Source organism: Talpa europaea (assembly GCF_964194135.1).
Source record: "Talpa europaea genome assembly, chromosome: X".
NCBI classification, from domain to species: Eukaryota; Metazoa; Chordata; class Mammalia; order Eulipotyphla; family Talpidae; genus Talpa; species Talpa europaea.
In genome coordinates this window covers 49,683,106-49,706,241 of record NC_140081.1, presented here as the reverse complement: position 1 = coordinate 49,706,241, position 23,136 = coordinate 49,683,106, and the positions used below count along the sequence as shown (strand labels likewise).

Below are 23,136 nucleotides of genomic sequence, written 5' to 3'. Positions count from 1 at the left end.
TAAAAAGTCATATAGTTGCACAAGTAGTTTATGCACTATTTACCCACAAGGGAAAAAAAAGGAAAACATTGTGCCAAACTACAAACAAGTGACTGTATTGTATATATTTTTACTTCTATATCAACATTTTCTTGTGAGTATTTGGGGAGCTTGTCCCTATTGATTTACTAGAAACATTCCAGTGATTCTTGCTATTAACCACCCCCACTTATGTGGATAGCACCTGTAGATCACAGTGGAAAAATAGGTTGTGTTACACAATTTACCAAAACTTAAAGGATACTGTTTGAAATGTGCCAAATTTCCTTACCTCATCTCACAGATTCACCCCACAGTTTCAAGTTCATTAATGAATTTTTAAAATATACATATATATGCATACATGCATTATTTTACAATTTTAAGCTCTACTGTCCTGTGTGGAAATGTAAACAGTTCAACAAGGCACAACCAAGGTTTGTTTGTTCCATTGTCTAAGGGTTAAAATGTTGGAAAAGTCTGGAAGTCACAACAGTTAAGTCCATCAGGGACCCAAGTATATGCATTTACAGAACCTTTTACAAGGAAGCAAAACAGCTGCTTTAACGTTTGTTTTTAAAAGCAAAATCTGTAGCTGAAAATTATTTAAAGTGCAAAGTTATATTGCTGATACTTTATATCTCAGTTTTATATATTTTATAATAGTCTGGGATAAATTATAAAATAGCTATAAAATCAACACTGAAGATAAATGAAGCACAAAGATTGCTTTTATTTAAGTAGTTTCCTAAATGTTTTATTCCAGTTTTGTCAAAAGTGCACTCATATCATGGCTTTAGTGTTCTCTAAGTGTTTAATCTTGCAATGCCAATGTCATTTAAAGAAAATGTTAAGGCATCTCAGTTCAACTCCTATGAGTTTTGTGCATATATCAGATAACCTGAACAACCTGTGGTAACAACTAATTGGGGCCATACACAGTTAATCTGAGGATGACTAGCATTTGATGCCACACACTAAACTTAAAGTTCAATTTTTATATGAATTTTTGAAGTCTCATTTTTTATTCAGCCCCCTTTTTAAAAAAAAATCACAGCTTCAACATCCCTCACTACTAACTTTTTCTTCCCCTTTTTTCACCACTTGACTTCTAACATTTGATCTATTTCCTTGCACAGTTGAAGGCCTGTGTGTCTAACGACTGATGCATTATGGCACAGATGAGATAATGGATGTGAAAGCGCTTTGTAGATCGTAAAGTGCTATACAGATATAGGGGATTAATATTATTAATGTTGTTGGTTGTTGTTGTTGTTACTCTTACTATTCTTACTAATATTGTTACTAACCTATTAACTTGTGAATATATAGGCTGTGGGTGGGAGGGTGGAGAATAAGTGGGTGGGGGAAAAGGGAATTTTTAAAAAGGGGAAGATGTTTCAAAGGGAAAATTTATGCAAAATATGAACCTACCTAGTCATTGCCACCTAAATATATTCACAAACAGAGAAGCAACATTTGAAAGTAGTCAGAGAGAAATGGAAGGAAGCCTGTCACATACATAAGTATACACACTTCCCAGTCCATGATTCTTTTCACCAGCCTGCTCTACTACTTACAGCTAGGTAGTAAAATGAACAAGCCTGTGTTCTTGACGGTGTGATTGTGTGTGTCTGTGGGGATGAGTGGGTGAGGAGCATTTTGTGAGGCTGCTTCAGGCCCGTTCCTAGGCTTTGACTCTCTGTGCAATGAGTCCCAGAAATTTACTTAGTTGAAAGGCACCAGATAAACATGTCTCCTGCTCTGCAGCTGCCATGCAACATAGGAAAATAATCAAACTGGAACAGTTTCTTTTAATTCCCCACTCTGATAGCTAGCTGTTTGTACTAAATGCTATGGCTGGTTCCTAGGAACTGGTCTTTGTTTTGTTTTGTTTTTGTTTTTGTTTTGTTTTTGTTTTGTTCTGCAGCTGAAATTTGACTTAGAATCACCAAATCTGCCTGTATTGTGATCCCCAAGACTCCAGACCTCAGAGTCACCTGCTGGCTTATGGGAATGGACTCCTCTCTATGTAATTAATAGGTGGCAGTTAGCAAAGAAATAAAGAAAAAGTTCCATGAATACCATGTGTTTTATAAAGTTCAATATGGGAGCAGTTGTCCCAGTTTTTCTTGGTATCAGTTCAGTTTGAGAATGGGGTGGCATTGCAGTAGGACAGCCTGAAACTGTTGGGAACAAACAGTTTCATTGTCCTGAGTCCTTAGTAGCGATCCTCTTTCACTTGCTCCTATGGAGCCCATCAGGGGCCAATTCTAGGGCAAGGTCCATCCCTTTCTCCAAAGAGAATTGCCATTTCAAAAGCACCTTTGTTATTGGCCTACGGTGCATTATATGTTTTTAACATATAACTTAGTGACTCTTAACCAATCATTTTGTACGAAACATAGCAAGAAACTGAGTTTGAGAAATGAGCAATAGGACAAGGCAGAAGATGCTTGTTCTTTTAAGTGCAGTTAATATCCCTCTCAGTACATTATGTTCTGAGTGCTTCAGTTTTTAGGGCTTTGTTGGTCCTGTCTCTGCTCTCACAATTCTTTTTCTTTCTGTCACAACATAGTAGGCCTGACCTTTTGGAGATTCCTTATTCAACCAGCTGCCTTAGTGGAGTGAGGACCGATGACCAATGATATAAAAATAGTGTTTTGCTATATCACTGATCTCTTAAGTCAAATATGAGGAATTTCCCTTGACCTGAAATTCCTTATTGCCACTCCCTTCTGACTCCCTCTCTTCTCTGAGAAGCTGCTTCCTATTAATGTCTCCTCAACAGAGTCCCAGTTAATCTTTCCTTTCCAGGAGATGGTGATCTCCCTTAATTTTTTTTATTTAATCTCAGTTCTTGGTCTTTGGATTTTTCTTCTTTTATAGTCCTATATTCCACCTCCCCAAATTGTCAGGGTATAAGAACCTTAATTAGGCTGCTTTCTTCCAAAATTTCAGAGGGTAATTTGCCCACTCTTAATTATATTTAGTTGCCTTGACCATTTTCAAATTTGATTTTAATCACACACATACACATACATGCAGAATTATAACATATAACTGAGGAAAGTTGGAAACTCTCCTTCCTTGATTATCTATTAGTATAGATCTGATCCCCTTTCTCACCAGGTTAGGTGCTGGACTATGTGGAGCAGGGTGCTGAACCAGTGGCCTTGACCAAGTTTCTTTGAAACTTTGGGGTTATATTTGGGCTGTGATAACTGACTTAAATCAGTAGCCTCTCCAGTGTCTCATTTACCAGCTTCATCACATATGCTGCTTCCTCCCAGCTTTCTCTTCTGACTTATTACTCTGTGCAATTATGTGTTAAGGCCTTACCTTTTCCTAAGTGTTTTCAAATTTCCTGCGCTACCTTGACCATCACTTCTTTAGCCATCTTCCTGAAGTCCTTGGTGCTAGGTGGACTTTTGTGACAACTTTCACCTTCTCGGACCTTTTTCCTTGCTGCGAAGCATCTGTGTGTGGGGTGGGGGGAGTGGGGGGGAGGGGAGTAAGTGTGCGTGTAAGAGAGAGAAGCATAAAGGATGCTTCAAAAGCTGTAAACAACTCTGGCAAGCATCCTATGTCCTATTATGTGAGGTTCTGCAGTTCTAGTGAATTTCTGTTTTAGTGGGTTCTAATTAGCATTTACTGCCTAAAGGAGAAAAACCATAAGCAAGGACCTCTTAAGCAAGCTTGCTCTTACCAAGCTGAACCAGTCTGATGCAGATCTCTCAGAACAGTTCCAAGAATTAAGGAGAGCTCAGTTTCTGCACCGAAGAGGAGAATAGAGCACTAGTTAATCCTTACTAGTTACTAGAACTGGAACTGTTTTCTCCTGTATAATTGAGAAATTATCTAATTTGAAGAGTTTTCACTTTTTATTTAGGGATTTTTATTATTGAGATAACATTGGTTTACAACACTGTAGGGATTTTTTTAAATGACTGCCCATCACTGGAGGAATATGTCCTTTTTATGAAATAAAACTAATATGAGATTTGTTTTCTAAGCATAAAATTCATTAAACCCATCATTTTGTTTAGAAGGGTTAGTACAAAAATCAAACATTTTAGTAACAAGTAGGGATCGTGTCAATACAATGTAGGCCAGGGATTTTGTGAAGGTTTCTCAAGGAACCAAATCATGGAGAAAAACAATTAGCTGGACTGTTTAACTTGGGAAATGCTGTCATCAGCTTGAGCATCCTCAGCCAGCACAGGATTATTTTGATGGTGGTACTCAGGCTACCCTTTAAGGCACATTTTTTTTTTTAACTCAGAGCATTAAACAGCTACAGCCACAAGCAGAGCTCCCATTGCAGCTACATGATACTTGAGATGTGCTCTTGGTTTAACGATCATAACTAAGAGGTTAAACATTGGAGAAAGACAATGTAAAAGAGAGAGGCTTCGTACAAAGTTTAGGGTGTGAATGAGGCTTTTAAAATCAGTATCTGGATAAAGAAATACCAAAGATACTGAAGAAACGCTCATCAACATGAGGTGGAAAGGTCTGTCCATCTAACGGGCTCAGTGGTTTCTGAGTGTTAGCATGGCATCCCTTCCCAAAAACAAGAAAGGAGAATTTTAAATCATCCTGCCTCTTTGAGAGATGCTTGGTTTTATAGCACAAAAGAGAAGGCTTAGAATGAAAACTAGAAGAGGCCTTTTGGTTTTTGACTCACAGTAAGGAGGGTAGAAAGCTTAAGATGCTCTACTGGGATACCTGTAGCATTGACTAGAGTTTGCTGCCTACAGAGTTTTGAATGTATTAGTCCTTAATTTAATTTCCATAAAACTGAACGCACCTCTTTGGTAAGTTACTGATTTATGGTGCTAAAGAAAATGATTATCCCCCATTTTTCTTCTCTCCCAAACCCCTTAAACATTTACGAAAATTTGAAATAAAAGCATAGAGAGGCCCTTTTTATGAATGTAATCTAAGTTTCTGTTTGACATATGACACTGCAACTTTAAAATGTTAGAAAATTATTTGCCTTTTTTCTTTTAGAGTTAAGCTTTATAAATAATCTGTAGAGTCAATTGAAGTAAAAAAAGCTTAAGGATCACTCTTAAGACGCCTACAAAATCTTGTATATTTTTAAGTGTGCCAATTTGTAACATATTTTGTAAGTGTATATTTTTCTTAGAAAAGTGCTGTGAAGTGTCTGTATGTGAGAGTTTTCCTTTTTCTGCACCACTAGGTGCTAATAAAAGGATATTTATTTCAAAGTTTCTGGTTTTAGAAACCACAATACAAAGAAAAAATACACTTTTGTTGGGAATTTTGTAACACAAAACATGTTGTGAAAGAGTGTAGTGATCTTGTGCAAAAGAAAATGGACATTTGTGAACTTCTTGCTGTTTTATAGATTTTCTTGTAAATTATTCTTGTAACACCTCTGGTTTTGTTGTTCTTGTTGCAAAGGTTTTAAATATTTGTGACTGAGTGTATGGTGAAACTGTCATAATGTTACCTAGCTGAGTTTTGTTATTGTTTATGGAATAAATAAAAAGAAAAGTTTAAAATACTGCTTTAGAATCATGTGTAACAAAAAACCAAACCATTTCTAATGAAATTCTGTCCCAAATAAAAAGTTCTTCATTATCTAGAGCAGTGTTTCTCAAACTATCTGTGGTGAGGGACCAATTTTTTTCTCCAATCACATACTGATACTGTTATCACTATTAAAACACAATAAGAACAAATTTCTGAAAAAGTGATATGCAAAATAAAATCCCAAGTGTGTTCAATTCCATATGTAAAACTACATTCAAAACAAACATAGCATAGAGAAAAAGAAAAGAATTACAAACCCTGTATACCATTTTTGAAACAAGTCCATTGAATCAATGTCAAAATGCCAAAGAAGGTTATAACTTGGTTTTTTTATATATATATATATATATTTATTTTATATAATTCTTACATCATTTTTCATTTTTGCACAATGTACACATTTTCATTTTGGTTATATTCCCCATATAATTGCACCCCCTTATTTTGTCCCTAATCCCTCCTCTCCTCCCCCGCCCCCATGGTGTGTCTGGTTTATAGTTGCCTGTTGATTTTGATTTTTACTTTATACAATTAGTCTTTTTCCTGGTCTCTTATTTGGGTATTCTAAATTCCCGCTATTAGTGAGACCATGCGGTATTTTTCTTTTTCTTTCTGGCTTATTTCGCTGAGCATGATCCCTCCCAGCTCCATCCATGTTGCTGCAAATTGCATGAGTTTATCTTTTTTGATTGCTGAGTAATATTCCATGGTGTATATGTACCACAACTTCTTGATCCAGTCATCTATTTTTGGGCATTTGGGTTGTTTCCATAGCTTAGCTATTGTAAATAGTGCTGCTATAAACATAGGGGTGCAGGTGCCCTTTTGAATTAATGTTTCTGTGTCCTCTGGGTAAATACCTAGGAGTGGAATTGCTGGATCATATGGAAGCTCCATCTTTAGTAGGTTGAGGAATCTCCACGCAGCTTTCCATAGTGGTTGGACCAGTTTGCACTCCCACCAGCAGTGCAGGAGAGTTCCTTTTTCTCCACATCCTCGCCAACATTGTTAAAGTTCAGATTCTGATTAAATAGAACAGGCCCAGAATTGGGCATTCCCAACAAGTTCCCAGACAATGGTAATGCTGCTAGTCCTACTCAAGTGTTACTCAAAACTCAGTTATAGCAAAAGAAAGAAGCTATAACTGTATTGTGAGTGAAGCTATAGCAAAAGAATGAAGCTCTAACTGTGTTTTGAGTGAAGCTCTAACTGTGTTTTGAGTAACACTTGAGTAGGACCAGCAGCATTACCATTGTCTGGGAACTTGTAGGGAATGCCCAATTCTGGGCCTGTTCTATTTAATCAGAATCTGAACTTTAACAAGCTCCCTTGGTGAATTGTGTGCCTGTTAATGTTTGAGAAACACTATGGAGTTTTGTACTGGGGTTTCCTTTGTCCCTCACATTGGAGAATCATTTTCTAGTGTGTCCAGTGTCCTTAAAACAAAGATCTTCATTTTGTGGTCCAGATGGGTCTGCAGAGATTCAGGCCTCTCAAAGTGTCAAAGCTGTTTATTGAAAGTAATAAATGTTAATTGGCCTGGTACCTAAAAGAAGTCAGATGTCCATAATTCCCTATAGTTCTGACATTTTTTTTACTTACCTGTTTCCTTCAGCGAGGACTTTCCCAAGCTGTATGTCCAGGTATTCAATATTTTCCTCTTTGCTTTGCCTCGAAAAACTGCACTTCCAGCATTTCAGCTGCCACCTCTATCAAATATCTCCTGAGTTCCTGGCCTATATTTCCAGCGACAAGCTGTCTCCACTTTGACATTCTGCAAGTCCCTCAGACTTACCTACACATGATCATTTCAAAATCCTTCTACCCTCTGAGTGTGCCCTACCTCAGCAAAGGGTGCTGCCAGCCACCCAATTAGTGACCAGGTCAGAGATCAAGGCTCACTAATGGCTCCTTTCGCTTTCATCCTCACATGGAATTGGCCACTTTCAATTTCTCTGCCTTTCTATCCCCATTAGCGCTGTCTTACCTCAAGATTTCATGGTTTTTCACCTGGACTATTGCAACATTCTCCTAATTCAAGGTCTCCAGGCTTGGATTCCACACCTGGAAATTTTTAAATAAGGAAAAAGAAAAAGAGAGGGGGGTGGTCTCTATAAAGTTGGCAACTTTTTGTTTTGCTAAGTAAAACATTTTTAAAATAAAACTATTCATTACCAATTCATGGGTCATTTTAACACCAAGAGACATACAATCCTTCATTTAAAATGCACTATTTTGCCGCCTCTACTCACCATAAACAATGAAAGACCGAGACCAAGTTCCTAATCCATTACTTAAGAGTAAAAGGAGGGCTTGAGTTTCAGAACAAACGGAACAGTCCCGAGGGCAGTAGAATTAAAGAATTAAACTCCTTTAATACTCTAAGGCTGCATTTCTTCCACTTTCTGAGTTTCTATGTCTGGAGATTACAGATGTATATTCTTCACTCTGTGCAGGCTTAAGAGATGTGTTCTGGTGAAGATGGTCTTGGAGAGTCTTCTTGAACTCAACTAATGGTGAGGTTAGAGTGCATCGGTGGGCCTATTCTTTTCCCTTTTCCCCCCCTCCTTTTCCCCCCTCCTTTGGCCAAAGTTAAGACAATACCAGAGTGTAGGAGAAATATGGCTGGTCCTTTGAAGACATTTGATCTGTCTTGGAGTGGAGCTTTTGATGGTTTCATTTGGGGGAGGGTTGATTATGACAGTATTGTAATACCGTATTCTATTTAAAGTAATTGGAGCTGCAGTTACTAAACTTTCCAAGCCATGTATCGCTTTGAAAATCTAATGAAATCGGGCCTCCCTGGTGGCACAGCGGTTGAGCGCTGGGTTGCGAAGCTGCCCGCAGCCTCTGCAGCGCCGGTTCGATCCCTGGCTGCTCCCGGGCCACCGGAGGAGGGTCCCACCTGCCTGCTCTGCTCCCGGCTCTGGCTCTGGTGAGTTCTCTCACCCTCCCGTGCTTCTGACTGTACCCAGTGCTTGTATAAATAAATAAATCTTTCAAAAAAAAGAAGAAGAAAAGAAAATCTAGTGAAATCAATGGGCTTTTGCCCCGGAAATGAACATATTCAGAATTTTTCATAGAATTTCACTGTAGTCACAGATCAGAAACTTCTGTATTAGAGGCATGAATTCCTAAAACCATCTTCCCCATTCCGTAATGGAATTTCTCAATTATCTCCTCACTACTGACCGATAATAATCTATCATTTATTTATGTTTTACTATTTGCCAGACACTTCTGTGAATTACCATTTCTTACAACAACCCTGAGAGGGAGGTGCCTTCCCTATTTTACATATAAGAAAATTGGGACACAGAGAAATAAAATTCCTCAAGATAACACAACTAACAGTCTTCAAAGACCTTCACCCGAGGTGACAAAGCCTGTTCTTGCCCCATCACAAGTCCATGTTTGTACCTCAAGATACTTGTTTCCAGTATAAACCAACTGTCTGTACCACTTGAAAAATATGATGTATTTTTGATAGTAAAATATTAATAATGATATTAGCCATTATAAAATAAATATTTGACTCTGTCAGGTATTGTGCTAGGTTTTATATAACAAAACCTATACAAAAAAACATGTCTTGCCCTGTCCTCTATGAGACCACAGATAAAACAAAGAAGTACAATAATTTATTAGAAAAATACCCACTGATTGGGTTAATTTGAGTAATCACATAAAGTAACTAATGATATGCTGTCATCAAGTACCTGAGGAGCAAAAAATCCTCAATCCATAGTTACAGAGGAACTAATGTCACAAAATGGCACTCCCAGTCACCAATATTTCTTTCATCTTCCATCCTTCGCCCTATTTTGGTATTAGAATTGAAAATAAGGGAAGGTCCCTAGTGGCACAAGGGGTTAAGACACAGCACTATGAAGCTATCCACAGCTACTGCAGCACAAGTTCGATCCCCAGGCAGGGAGCTACCCACATGGCACAGCAGACCTCTCCTGTCTCGCCCACTGCTTCCCCTCAGCAGTGTACTTCAGTAAAGCTGTCTGTTCTGCTCCCTATCTGTCTCTGGTGAATCCTCTCACCCCCTCACCACTGGCCTGTACCCCAGTTCTTGTATGCATAAATAAATAAATCTTTTTTAAAAATTAGACTTGACAATGAACCTATTTCCACTGCTAACTAGCTGTGTGATTTGGGACAATTCACTTTTACCACTATGTATCCCAGAGTCTTTGTCCCCCCACCAAAAATATTCTAGTATAAAAACCCTATCACTCCCATAAACTTGTTGTGGATTGAAGATCACACTCAGTAAGTCTTAGCATCAATTGGGCAGTCAAGTATTTTAATGCTTGCTAGTGTTTAACAGATACATGCAAGAATTTTCCTAATAGTTCATGCTTTGATTAATTAGAAATCATTCCAACTCCCTACCCTCTGTATTTCTCTTTTTACCAGGCTTTGAACTAAGAAAATCTTCATTTGGAGAAAGATGCCATTATTTTTTTATTGAGATACTACTGGTTTATAATACTATGTAAGTTTTGGGAGTATGGCGTCATACCACAACACACCCACCACCAAAGTTTTAGTACCATTCACCAGTATCATATTGACACCCTCTATCTATTCTTCCCAACCCCTTTTCTATTTCCCTGGTCTAAATAGCATAGTATTTAAGAACATGGAGAGTGAACTCAGACTACCTGAGATTATATCCAGGCTTTTCTTGCTAACCATAAGGCATACTTCAATTTCTCCATTAGTAAAATGGAAATAATTATGGTGCCTATTTCACAGGATTTGGCAAACAAATCACATAAAGTATTTACATAGTGGTTGGTATACGGTATATACATCTGTATATCTGGGTATACACAGAGCTATATAATGCTCAATGGCTAATAGCTATTGTTGTATTGGAGGATCATTAAAACCCATGATTCAATGTATTGTCAGGGCTACCATGGCAAAATTAGAAATTACTGAAGCAACTATGGACATTTGAACAATAATCAATTAAATAATTCAACAAATTATTGTTGAGCACCTACTATATGCCAGTAACTGTACTTAAGGTACTGCAGATGCCACAGTGAGCAAAATGGGACTTTGACTCTCTCCTCATAAGACTTATGTTAGTCAGAACAAAAGGGACTATGGTGATGGTTCATGGGTGATAAGGTGGCGGGAGAACTATGGGGACTACAATGATGTAAGAAAAAAAATTTAGTTGAAAAAAATATTTGAAACCATGTTAGTAAAAATTCACTTTGATTATGAGCATACAATTTAGAACTGAAGTAAAAACTCTGAAGGAAAGAAACAGACTTTTATGAGAAACATTGACAAAGACATTTGACCTGATACTGGAGCTGGCACCCTAAGAATGAGGGGGATTTGGGCCTCCCTGGCGGCACAAGGGGTTAAGGCGCAACCTATGAACCTATCCGAAGCCACTGCAGCACGAGTTAGATCCCCGGCCAGGGAACAACCCACATGGCTCAGGAGACCTCCCCTGACTCGCCTGCTGTTCCCCTCAGAAGTGTATTTCAGTAGATCAGCCTGTTCTGTTTCCCACTCCGTCTCTGTTGAATCCTCTCACCCACCCACCCAGACCTCTGGCCTGTACCCCAGCTCTTGTATGCATAAATAAATAAATCTTTAAAAAAAAATGAGGGGGATTTACCTAAGTGAAGAGGAAGGCGCCTGTGAAAGTAAAAGACATTCCACAAATACCACATACAAAGGTCCTTTGTCAGAAAGAAGCATGTACTCTAGGAACTGTAAGACAGCCAGTGTGTCTGGAAAGGAGTAGAGAGATCAAGTCAAAGAACAATGTTTGATGTGTTCTGACTTGCGTTCATGTTTTCTGATTTTATAGGAGTTTTAATTATGGGAAATTGAAATAATTCAATACAAAATGTTAACAGTGTGACTATACACCATTTAAATTAACTTTGAAATGAGCAGGTATGTGAAACATAAGCTATATTATGCTATTATCACATTTTGGTATCACTTTAGTCATTAAATACAAATGCTTTTATCTTTTGTCAGAATTATACAATTTTGAATTATGCAAGTCACAAACACACAAGACACACACACAAAAAAAAAAAACTAGTCACATAAAAGATAACAACACTCATTTGTGTTTCGATTTGAGTTAATCTCTGTAGGCCTCACTAAAATTCTCTACAAGTTGGTCTTCCAAGAGCCCTCCAAGTTCAATGGGATTGTTACTAACCTGCTAACTTTAAAATGCAAAAACATTCATGTACAATAACATATCTATCTACTTAATATATGAAGCTATCTTAAAGGTTAAAGTATTTTATTTTTTCTTTTTTAATTTTATATATTTTTTACATCTTTTTTTATTTTTGTACAATGTAAAAGTATTTTAAATATCATATGTTTCTGTATATTTTTCTAAGAGTTCTAGAAAGGAAGAAAACCATCACTTTGCATTTTGTAAGACAGTTACTCAATTAGCAGCTGTATCACTGGATGCCCTTAAGAAATTGTTGGGGAATTAAATTTGACCCAGGTTCTTAGAAAACACATTTTCCTTTTTCCTACCTTAACTTTAAAATTAAAAACAGAGGGCCTCCCTGGGGGCGCAAGGGGTTATGCACAGCACTGTGAAGCTAGCCACAGCCTCTGCAGTACAAGTTCAATCCCCAGCCAGGCAGGGAGCTACCCACATGGCACAGCAGACCTCTCCTGTCTCACCCGCTGCTCCCCTCAACAGTGCATTTCAGTACATCTGCTCCCCACTCTGTCTCAGTTGAATCCTCTCACCACCACCCCCACACTTCTGGCCTGTACCCCAATTCTTGTATGCATAAATAAATAAATCTTTAAAAATAAATAAATTAAATTAAAAACAGAGCATTCTCACTACATAAGTTCATGTTAAGCAGACAAGTTTGTGGATATCAAGAGTTCTCTTTACAAGTTCATATTTAAATTGCTTACAAACATTTTTAAACTATTGAAGTTAGCAAAATGAGAAAGAGGATTTAAAATGGATTAAATAAATCATGGGACAGCTTCTACTTTTCTGCAAACCAGTAACTTTACATGTACTTATCAACTCTTCCCAGATACGTCCTGCTCACCAGGAAAAGAAATGACCATTTTATCCTTTCCTGTTGATGGTATAAAAAAAACTTTTGATAGATTTGCTCTTTTTATTTTTTTAATTTTTTTATTTTATATATTTTTACATCATTTTTCATTTTTGCACAATGTATGCATTTTCATCTTGGTTATAGTCCCCATACAATTCCCATTCCCCTTATATTGACTGTAATCCCTCTTACCCCTCCCCCCACAGTGTGTCTCTGGTTTATAGTTGCTTGCTGATTTTGATTTTTACTTTATTATAATTAGTCTTTTTCCTGGTCCCTTATTTAGGTGCCTTTTTGAAAAGAAAATATATCTCATTGATTGTTTGGAAAGAATTATTTGAGAGGTGAGCAGCTTTCCTTTGATTCTATAAAACTAAAAAAACTAAAGCTTTTGGGGATTGGTTGTTCTTAGCCCCACAGCTGTGCTTTACTTCACTTACCTTACTGACTAGGTTGAAAAATAGAGATCTGAGTAACAGAGAAAGAAGCCAAAGAAGTTTAATAATGAGACACAACATGGCAGAATAAGCAGGTTTGATAAACTTCTTCCCTAAATATAGCTATAGAAAAATTAAATTTTGCTCTCAGGAAATTTCACCAGTTCATTGCCCAGCAACAGAGAACTGAAACACAAATATCTTGCTCTGACATTGGTTCAACATACACAAATCAATGTCATTTACCACCTCAACAAAAAGAATGATAATCACATAATCATTTTGTAGATGCCAAAAAGTCATTTGATAAGATGCAACACTCATTTATGACTAAAATGTCAAATAAAATGGGAATAAAAATAACATCTCAAAATAGTAAAATTGGGCCTCCCGGGTGGTGCAAGGGTTAAGAGGCAACCTATGAAGCAATCCACAGCCACTGCAGCATGAGTTCAATTCCCGGCCAGCCAGGGAGCAACCCACATGGCACAGCAGACCTCTCGTGACTTGTCCACTGCTCCCCTCAGCAGTGTGCTTTGGTCAATCTGCCTGTTCTGTTCCCCACTCTGTCTCTGGTGAATCCTCTCACCCCCTGCACCCCTTGCCTGTACCCCAGCTCTGGTATGCATAAATAAATAAATTTTTAAAAATAATAATAATAAAATCCATATATGACAAAACTATAGTCAACATCATAGTCAATGGTGACAATACAAATGCATTTCCGTTAAGACCAGGAACAAGTAAAGGGTGTATGTTTTCACCACTACTATTCAATGTAGTATTAGAAGTCCTAGCCAAAGCAGTTAGGCAAGAAAAGGACATAAGAGGAATCCAAATTAGAAGCGAAGTGAACGAATCACTATTAACAGATGGTATGATAATGTATATAAGAAATCCAAAAGACTTTACAAAAAAGCTAGCAGAAATAATAAGTGAATGTGGTAATGTGGCAGGATTCAAAATCAGTACAGTAAAATCAGCTGCATTTCTATATGCAAACAATGAAACAGAAGAAAGAGAAATTAAGAAATCAATCCCATTTACATTCACACCAAAAAAGATAAAATACTTTGAAGTAAACTTAACAAAAGAGATGAAGTATCTATACACTGAAAACTATAAGACACTGTTGAAGAAAAAGAAAAAAGAAGACAGAGAAATGGAAAGAAATACATTGACCATGGATTAGAAGAATAAACGTTGCCAAAATGGCCATGTTACCTAAAGAAACTTACAGATTCAACACAGTATCTATCAAAACTCCAATGGCATTCTCCAAGAAAACAGAACAAACTAATGCAAATTTGTATGGAACCACAAAATATCCAGAATAGCCAAAACAATGCTAGAGAAAAGAAGAAAAATGAAGGCATCACACTCCCTGATTTTAAACTGTACTACACAGCAAAAGGAATCAAAACACTATAGTAGTGGAAGAAAAATAAAAATACAGACCAATGAAATAGAATAAAGAGCACAGAAATAAATCCACATTAATATGAACATTTAATCTTTGACAAAGGAGACCCAATCACACAATGGAAAAAGGGGAAGCTTCTTTAACAAATGGTGTTGGGGGCCTCCCTAGTGGTGCAAGGGGTTAAGTCTCAGCACTGTGAAGCTTCCCCAGCCTCTGCAGCACGAGTTTGATCCCTGGCCAGGGAACTGACCCACGTGACGCAGCAGACCTCTCCTGTTTCGCCTGCTGCTCCCCTCAGCAGTTGATTTCAATCAGTTCATCTGTTCTGCTCCCAACCTTGTCTCTGGTGAATCCTCTCACCACCCCCCCCCACACACACACACACCCACCCCTCTGGCCTGTACCCCAGTTGTTATATGCATAAATAAATCTTTTCTTTAATGAAATTCTGTTGGTAAGCTTGAGCAGACATATGTGGGGTAAAAAAACTAAATCAGGGCCTCCCTGGTGGTGCAGGAGGTTGAGCGCCGCACTGTGAAGCTGTCCACAGCCTCTGCAGCGCGGGTGCGATACCTGCCGGCCCGCGAGAATCCCACATGGCAAAGCAGACCTCTCCTGTCTCATCCCCTGCTCCCCTCAGCAGTATTTCTTCAGTCCACCTGTTCTGTTCCCCACTCTGTCTGGTGAATCCTCTCACCCTCCCACGCCTCTGGCCTGTACTCTGGTTCTTGTATAAAAATAAATAAATCTTTAAAAAAAAAAAAACTAAATCATTACTCCATACACAAAAATTAGGTCAAGTGGGTTATAAAGACTTGGATATAAAATCTGACACCATAAAATACATAAAAGAAAACATGGAGATACACTCCTATATAGCAACTGCAGGGATGTATTGGGGGATACAACTCCAACGGCAACATAAATGAAAGCAAAAATGAACAAATGAAACTACATTAAACTATAAAGCTTTTGTAATGTGAAAGAAACCACCATAAAAACAAAAGGGAAACCTATTGACTAGGAGAAGACATTTTCATGTCATGTGATTGACAGAGGTTAATTTCCAAAATATGTAAAGAAGTCACACAACTCAATAACAAAATAAGCAACCCAATAAAAAATTGATCAAAAGACAAACTGACACTTCACCAATGGCATATGATGGCCTAGAGGAACATGAAAAATGCTCATCATCACTTACAATAACAGAAATATAAATCAAAATCAAAATGAATATCACCTAACGAATTCTAGAATGAACTATATCAAAAAGACTGGAAAAAACAAATGTTGGCAAGACATAGAGAAAAAGGAACTGTCACCTACTGTTGGTGGGAATGTCATTTGGTGCATTCTCTGTGGAAAACTGTATGGCGATTCCTCAAAAAGAAAAGAAAATACCATGTGACCCAGCAAAATCACTCCTAGGTATTTACCCAAAAAATAAGAAAACACTGCTATGAAAAGATTTATGCTCTTTTGTTCATAGCAACAGTATTCCACAATAGCCAAGTCATGGGACCAAACTAAATGACCATCAACAGAATGGGTAAATAGAGAAATTATGGAATATATGTTCAATGGACTACCACTCAGCTATTTTTAAAAGATGAAATAATACCTTGGGAAAATATGGATGGGTCGTGTGGTGATTATGCTATGCGAAATGAATCAGAAAGTGAAGGAAAATTACCAGTTCCACTCATTTTCAGAACACAGGTAACAAAAGAAAACAAACTGGCAAAACAAAATGAAATAATTCTCAGACTCTGTAAAAAAATACACTGGTTGGCAGAGGGGATGAGGGAGAGAGAGGAAGGGATGGGGAGGGAAGGTGACAAGGATGTGGTACCAGACATTTGGTGTACGGTAAGTGAGGCGTGTACATGTATGGAGGTTTGAAGTTTTACCCCCTAAATTATATCGTTAGGTAAACAAGTATCAAATTAAAGAAATGAGAGAAAAAAACAAATACATTTCAAAGTAAGTTTAATTATAGCATGTACGCTTGCTGTATACAAGGCAGATACCCAATATGACTGAGTAACTTGCAGCCTGACTTCAGACACATCTATATTTTATACCATTGTTCATTTTTGTACAATGTATGCTTTCTCCTCTCAGGTGTATTCCCCATAAATCCCCACCACCAACTCACCCGTGCACCATCACCATAGTCCCCTGTGCTCTTCCCACCCTTGTTTTGATCCCTCTACCTCCCCCTTCCCTACAGAATATCTCTGATCTATAGTTCCTGATAATTTTGGTTTTTTACTTATTATTTTTTTCCTGGTCCCTTATTTGTTTCCCCGTATTCCTCCTATAAGTGAAACCATCTGATAGTTTTCTTTTTCCTTCTGACTTATGTCACTGAGCATAATCCTTTCCAGCTCAATCCATGTTGCTGCGAATGGCATGAGTTTATCTTTTTTAATTGCTGATTAATATTCCATTGTGTATATCTATCACATCTTCTTGATCCAGTCATTTGTTTTGGGGCATTTGGGTTTTTTCCCTCTATTACCTATTGTAAATAGTGCTGCAATAAACATAGGGGCGCAGGTATTCTTTTGAATTAATGTTTTTGTGTCCTTTGGGTGGATCCCTAGGAGTGGAATTGCTGGGTCATATGGAAGCTCCATTTTTAGTAGACTGAGGAACCTCCAGACAGCTTTCCAGAGTGGCTGGACCAGTTTGCACTCCCACCAACAGTGCAGAAGAGTTCCTTTTTCTCCACACCCTCGCCAACATTTGTTGTTGCTAGTTTTTTTAATATGTGCCATTCTCACTGGTGTAAGGTGGTAGCTCACTGTGTTCTCCAAAGAGGAAATGCAAATGGCCAACAGTTATATGAAAAAATGTTCAGCATCACTTATAATCAGGGAAATGCAAATCAAGACTTCAAACACATCTTAATTAGCTTAGCTAAAACAAAGGAGATTGTGGGGAAGAAAGGGAGAAGACAGGGAGTTTGTCAAAGGAAGCATAGTAGACAAAAATGTGTAGATTTAAGTTTTGCCTTCTCATTGGAAAGACAGGGAAATTAGGTCTTCCTAGTACAGTGAGGAAGACACCCTTACAGAGAAAACTTTATGTGTAAATGTATTTTCTTTTTGAAGCATATTTCAATTTTTTTAATTACATCATTTTTATCGAGATAACTTTGGTTTGCTATGCTCTATATGTTTTAGGAGGAAGAGGCTCACACCTCTTCAAATGTTTGTTACCACACCACCCCCACCAATGAAGCACCCATAATGGCCACCATACTCCCAAACTATACCACCCCCACCCCCACCCAGTAGCTTCAATTCTACAGTCAGTTGTCTAAGCTTTATTTTGATTAGGTGTCTATTCCTTTGTTTTGTTTCTTTATATCCTGCATATGAGTGAAATCATGTGATATTTGTCGTTCTCTTTCTGACTTATTTCACTTAGCATAACCCACTCCAGTTCTTAGCAATGTAGTCACAAATGGCAAGATTTCATCTGTTTTCCAGCAGAAATGCATAATGCATACACACACCACATCAATTTTATTTACTCATATGTTGTTGGGCACATGGGTTGTTAATATAACTGAAATTAGTGTTTTGGTATTCCTCATATATAGATACCTAAAAATGGAATTGCTGTATTGTATGGCAGATTTATTTGTAATATTCTGAGAAACCTCCATACACTTTTCCTTAGGGGCTGAACAGGTCTACATCCCCACCAATAGTGTATCAGGGTAACTTTTTTTTAAAAAAAAAAAAGATTTATTTATTTATACAAGAGCTGGGGTACAGGCCAAAGGTGTGGGGGGTGAGAGGATTCTCCAGAGACAGAGTGGGGAACAGAACAGGCAGACTGACTGAAATACACCGCTGAGGGGAGCAGCGGGTGAGATAGGAGAGGTCTGCTGAACCATGTGGGTGACCTCCCTGGCCAGGGATAGAACTCATAATACAGTGGCTGCAGATAACTTCATAGTGCTGAGACTTTGCCCCCTGTGCCACCAGGGAGGACTGTACCAGGGTACTTTTTATCCACACTTTAGCCTACACTTGTTTCTGGTCTTTCTGAATATGGCTTTTTCTCATGAGTGTGTGGTGATATGCATTGAGGTTTTGATTTGCATTTCCCTAAATGTAGGTGATAATGAACATTTTTTCATGTGCCTATTGGCCATTTTATGTCTTCTTTGGAGAAGTGTCTATTTAATTCTATCCATTTTTTTTATTGAGTTGTTTATTTTCTTTTAGTTGAGTTGTGTGAGTTCTTTATAGATCCTGGATATTACTTTTTTTGTCAAGGGTATGATGTGCATCATTTTCTCCCACTTGGTAGGCAGTTTCATTTTAATGACAGTTACTTTTGCTGTGCAGAACATTTGTTTATTTTTGTTTTTATTTTCCTTGCCCTCGGACTCAAATCCCCAAAGACATTAGTGAAGTAAATGTCATGGAGTGTTTTGCCTTTTTTCTTCTACGTATTTCATAGTTTCAGTTTTTAATTTATTTTGAGTTGGTCTTTGTGTATAATGTGACATGGTCACCTGGTTTCATTTTTTGCGCATGGATGTCCAGTTTCCTCTACACCATTTATTGAAGAGATTTTCCTTTCTCCATTGTTTACTCTTGACTTGTTTGTCATAGACTAACAGTCCAAATAAATGTGAGTTTATTTCTGGGCTCTCAATTCTATTACATTCATCTGAGTGCCTATTTTTTATTCAAATACTGTATGATTTTGATTGCTGGAGCCTTATATTCTGAAGTCTGGGAAAGTGATATCTCCAGTCCACTCCTGTTCTGTCAAGATTGCTTTGTCTATTTGGGGTCTTTTGTGATTTCATATAAATTTCAGTAATGTTTGTTCCATTTCTTGAAGAATTCCATTGAAATTTTGATAGTGATTTCATTGAATCTATCGCTTTAGGTAAAATGGCCAGGGTAACAATATTAATTCTTCCAATCCAGGAGCATAAACTATCCTCCCATTTTCTTGTGTCTTTTTCTAATCATTTAGCAATGTCTTTTAGTTTTTATTAAATAGGTCTTTCACTGCCTTTTTTAGGTTTATTCCTGGGTATTTAATAATTTTGAGACTACTAAAAGTGAGATTATTTTTCTTGATTTCTTTACCTTATTGCTCATTATTTGTATATAGGAATGCAACTGACTTTTGTTTATAAGTGGTGTAGCCTGCCACTCTCTCGTGCTGATTTATTTTTTGAATAAATCATTTTTTATTTGAATCTCTAGAGTTTTCTGTTTCTTAAAGCATTATTATGTTAGAAGCCACTGATTTCATTCCTCCAATTGATCTTTTCTACTTCCGTAGCTTTCTCTAAAAATTTTTTCGCATGTTGAGTTCTTTACATACTGGATTTCTGTATTTTCTTCTTCAGGGCCTCAATGTCTGTCTTCCATTAATTGATTTTATTTGATTTGCCTTTCCGAGTTTTCTTATATCTCTTTGACTTTCTTCATCATAACAGTTCTGAATTCTCTGTCTATGAGGAGACACAGTCTTCCATCTTTATGTGTTTGGATTTACAGAGTTGTCCTCAATTGCAATGTTGTGCTCTCTCAAGGTCTCTTATTTTCCTGTGCTATACTTTTTCTCTGCCCATTTTGCTAATTGAGGTCTCCTTATTGTATTATTCTTTAATATCTTTAGCAGTAACTTAGAGAGTTAAATTATTTTATTTTCAGGCCTCCCTGGTGGCACAGAGGTTAAAGTATCAGAGCTATAAAGCTATTGCCAGCCACTGTGGCATGAGTTTGATGAGCTACTAACATGGCCCAGCAGACCTCTCCTGTCTCGCCCGCTGCTCCCCTCAGCCGTGGATTTCAGTAGACCCACCTGTTCTGCTCCCCATTCTGTCCCTGGTGAATCCTGATACATAGGTTTCCTTTGTTTTTCTGGCAGTTTATTCCATGATATAAAGCTTTTTAGTTTGAAATGGTCCCATTTGTGTATTTTTGCTTTAGTTTTACTGCTGTTTAAGTCATTTCCCCAAATGTATTTTTGCAGTTGATGTCTACAAGTGTCTCACTCATGTTTTCTTTTGTGTGTTTTATAGTTTCAGTTCTTATATCCATGTCTTTAATACTTTTGGTATTAATTTTGTGCATGAAGTTAAGCAATAATCTAGTTTCTTCATTTTTGTTTTTTGTTTGTTTTGCATGTTTTGCACAAAGTTTCCCAGTACCACTTGTTACAGGGGTTTTCCCAGCAACAAGTATTGGAGAGGAGGTAGAGAAAAAGGAAATCGTATACATTGTTGGTGGGAATGTGGACTAACCCAGCCTCTATGGAAAAGAGTGTAGAGGTTTCTAAAACCATTAAAAATAGATCTACCATAGGATCCAGCAATCCTTTTCCTAGATATCGACCCAAAGTTACAAAAACATAATTTGAAGTGATATATGATCTCCTATTTTCATTGCAAATATTTCAAATGGCATTTGAGGTTAAAAAAATAAAATGAGAATCTCAAGTTTAGTGACAAAAGCTCTACTTCAAGCAGGTACATTTGAGAAAATAAGATTTCTCCCAAGGAAAGGTAGGCAACCAGCATTTCTTATTGTCCCCAGATCCATGTTGGCGCTCTATTCCAGCCAAGCATGATTGAGAGGACCAGGGCTCCCTTCCTCAAGATAGCCTTAACCCATAGGGTGGAAGCTCTAAGCCAGGCAGGACAGGCCAGAAACGCTTGTCTACACTCACCCTCGCCCCAGCTATCTCATAGCATAGTTTCCTCATCAAAAAAGGCAAGATATGCTACTGAACCAGACACCAGCACTGGAGCTGTGATGTGGAGGTTTTGCCCAGAGGAAGAGGTGAGTCAAAAGAAGAGCTAAATCTAAAGTTTTCCCCAGTGGAACTGATTTTATTTGGAATATCATGTGAGGAAGTTCAAGACAAAGGGTTTTCTTGAAATACAGCAGATTGTTGGTGGTAAACAATTACAAAAAGACTGGTAATTTCATGAGAATAACAAACTAACAGAACCAGAGGGAATTTTATTAGAGGGAACAAGAGAAATAGACAACTAATAAAAACCCTCATGCAGTCAGAACAAAATTCAAAGGCTGGCCTCAAAAGGCATCTAGGTTTAACTAGATCAGACTGGAGCAATTTATGCCACCAGACATTGTCCAAAAAATGTAGAGCAATTAGGAAGCAATCTGTGGTACCTAAAAACTCTGTGTGTTGCCAATACAGGCAAACAGTTTATCAGAGAGATCAGGGAATGAGACAAAATGACCCCAGCTAAAGCCATGACTGCATGGATGCCCATAACTGTGCCCTCTGGGAAATGACACTGGGGTCATCTGCACATGGTAGCAGAAATAGACGTCATTAAAATAGTCCAGCTATATCACTAAACAAATACACAAGCAAACAAAAAACAGCAATAAACCCTGAGTAGGGAAGGTCAGTATCCAGAGTTGCTACAATATGTTATCTAAAATATTCGTTTTTAAATATGTATATAGAAGACATGCAGAAAAACAGGAAAAGCAAAAAGTGTGATCCATAGGGGGAAAAAAGTAAAAACTGAAACTGTCCTATGCTGGTTACCAGAGGGGATGAAGAGAGGGGAAGGGCATAGGAAGGGAAAGTGGTAGGGCATTGGCACCGAAGCTTTGGCGGAAGGCTAATGAAGTATGTGCACATAGGGAAGAGTCAAGTCATAGATGTCAGATTTAGATGACAAAGATTTTATAGTAGCTATTATAATAAATATGTTCAAAGAACTAGAGTAAACCTTGCATAATGAATTAAAGGAAAGTATGATGACAATGTATCAGTGAAAAGAAAATATCAATAAAAAGGCAAATTATGTTTAAAGAATCAAAATTCTGGAGTTGAAAATTATAACAGAAATGAGGCAATCACTAGATGAGGTCTAAGTAGATCTGAGCACAGCAAAAGTAAAGTTTTGTCTCTGTGAAAAATATGCTGGTAACCAGAGGGGATGAAGAGAGGGGAAGGGCATAGGGATCAGAGATGGTAGGGCATTGGCACCGAAGCTTTGGTAGAAGGTGAATTAAGTATGTGCACATATGGAGAGGTGAAGTTATGTATTTAAATGGCACATATCAAAAAAACTAGCAACAACACATGTTGGCAAGGTTGTGGAGAAAAAGGAACTCTCCTGCACTGCTCGTGGGAGTGCAAACTGGTCCAACCACTATGGAGAGCTGTGTGGAGATTTCTTGACCTACTAAACATAGAGCTTCCATATGATCCAGCAATTCCACTCCTAGGTATTTACCCAAAGGACACAGAAACAGTAATTCCAAAGAACACCTGCACCCCTATGTTTATAGCAGCACTGTTTACAATAGCTAAGCTTTGGAAACAATACAAATGCCCAAAAATAGATGACTGGATCAAGAAGATGTGGTACATATACACAATGGAATATTACCCAGCAATCAAAAAAGATAAATGCATGCAGTTTGCAGCAACATGGATGGAGCTGGAAGGGATCATGCAAAGTGAAATAAGTCAGAAAGAAAAAGAAAAATACTGGATGGTCTCACTCATAGCAGGAATTTAGAAAACCTAAATAAGAGAC

General features: G+C 37.7%; 1 pseudogene across 1 annotated transcript in view; it reads right to left on the bottom strand.

The window, feature by feature from the left end:
• Positions 1-23,136, bottom strand: part of LOC311187800 (heterogeneous nuclear ribonucleoprotein A1-like 2) — a 585,205-nt pseudogene that overhangs the window by 81,424 nt on the left and 480,645 nt on the right. The gene's annotated exons all lie outside the window — the stretch shown is intronic.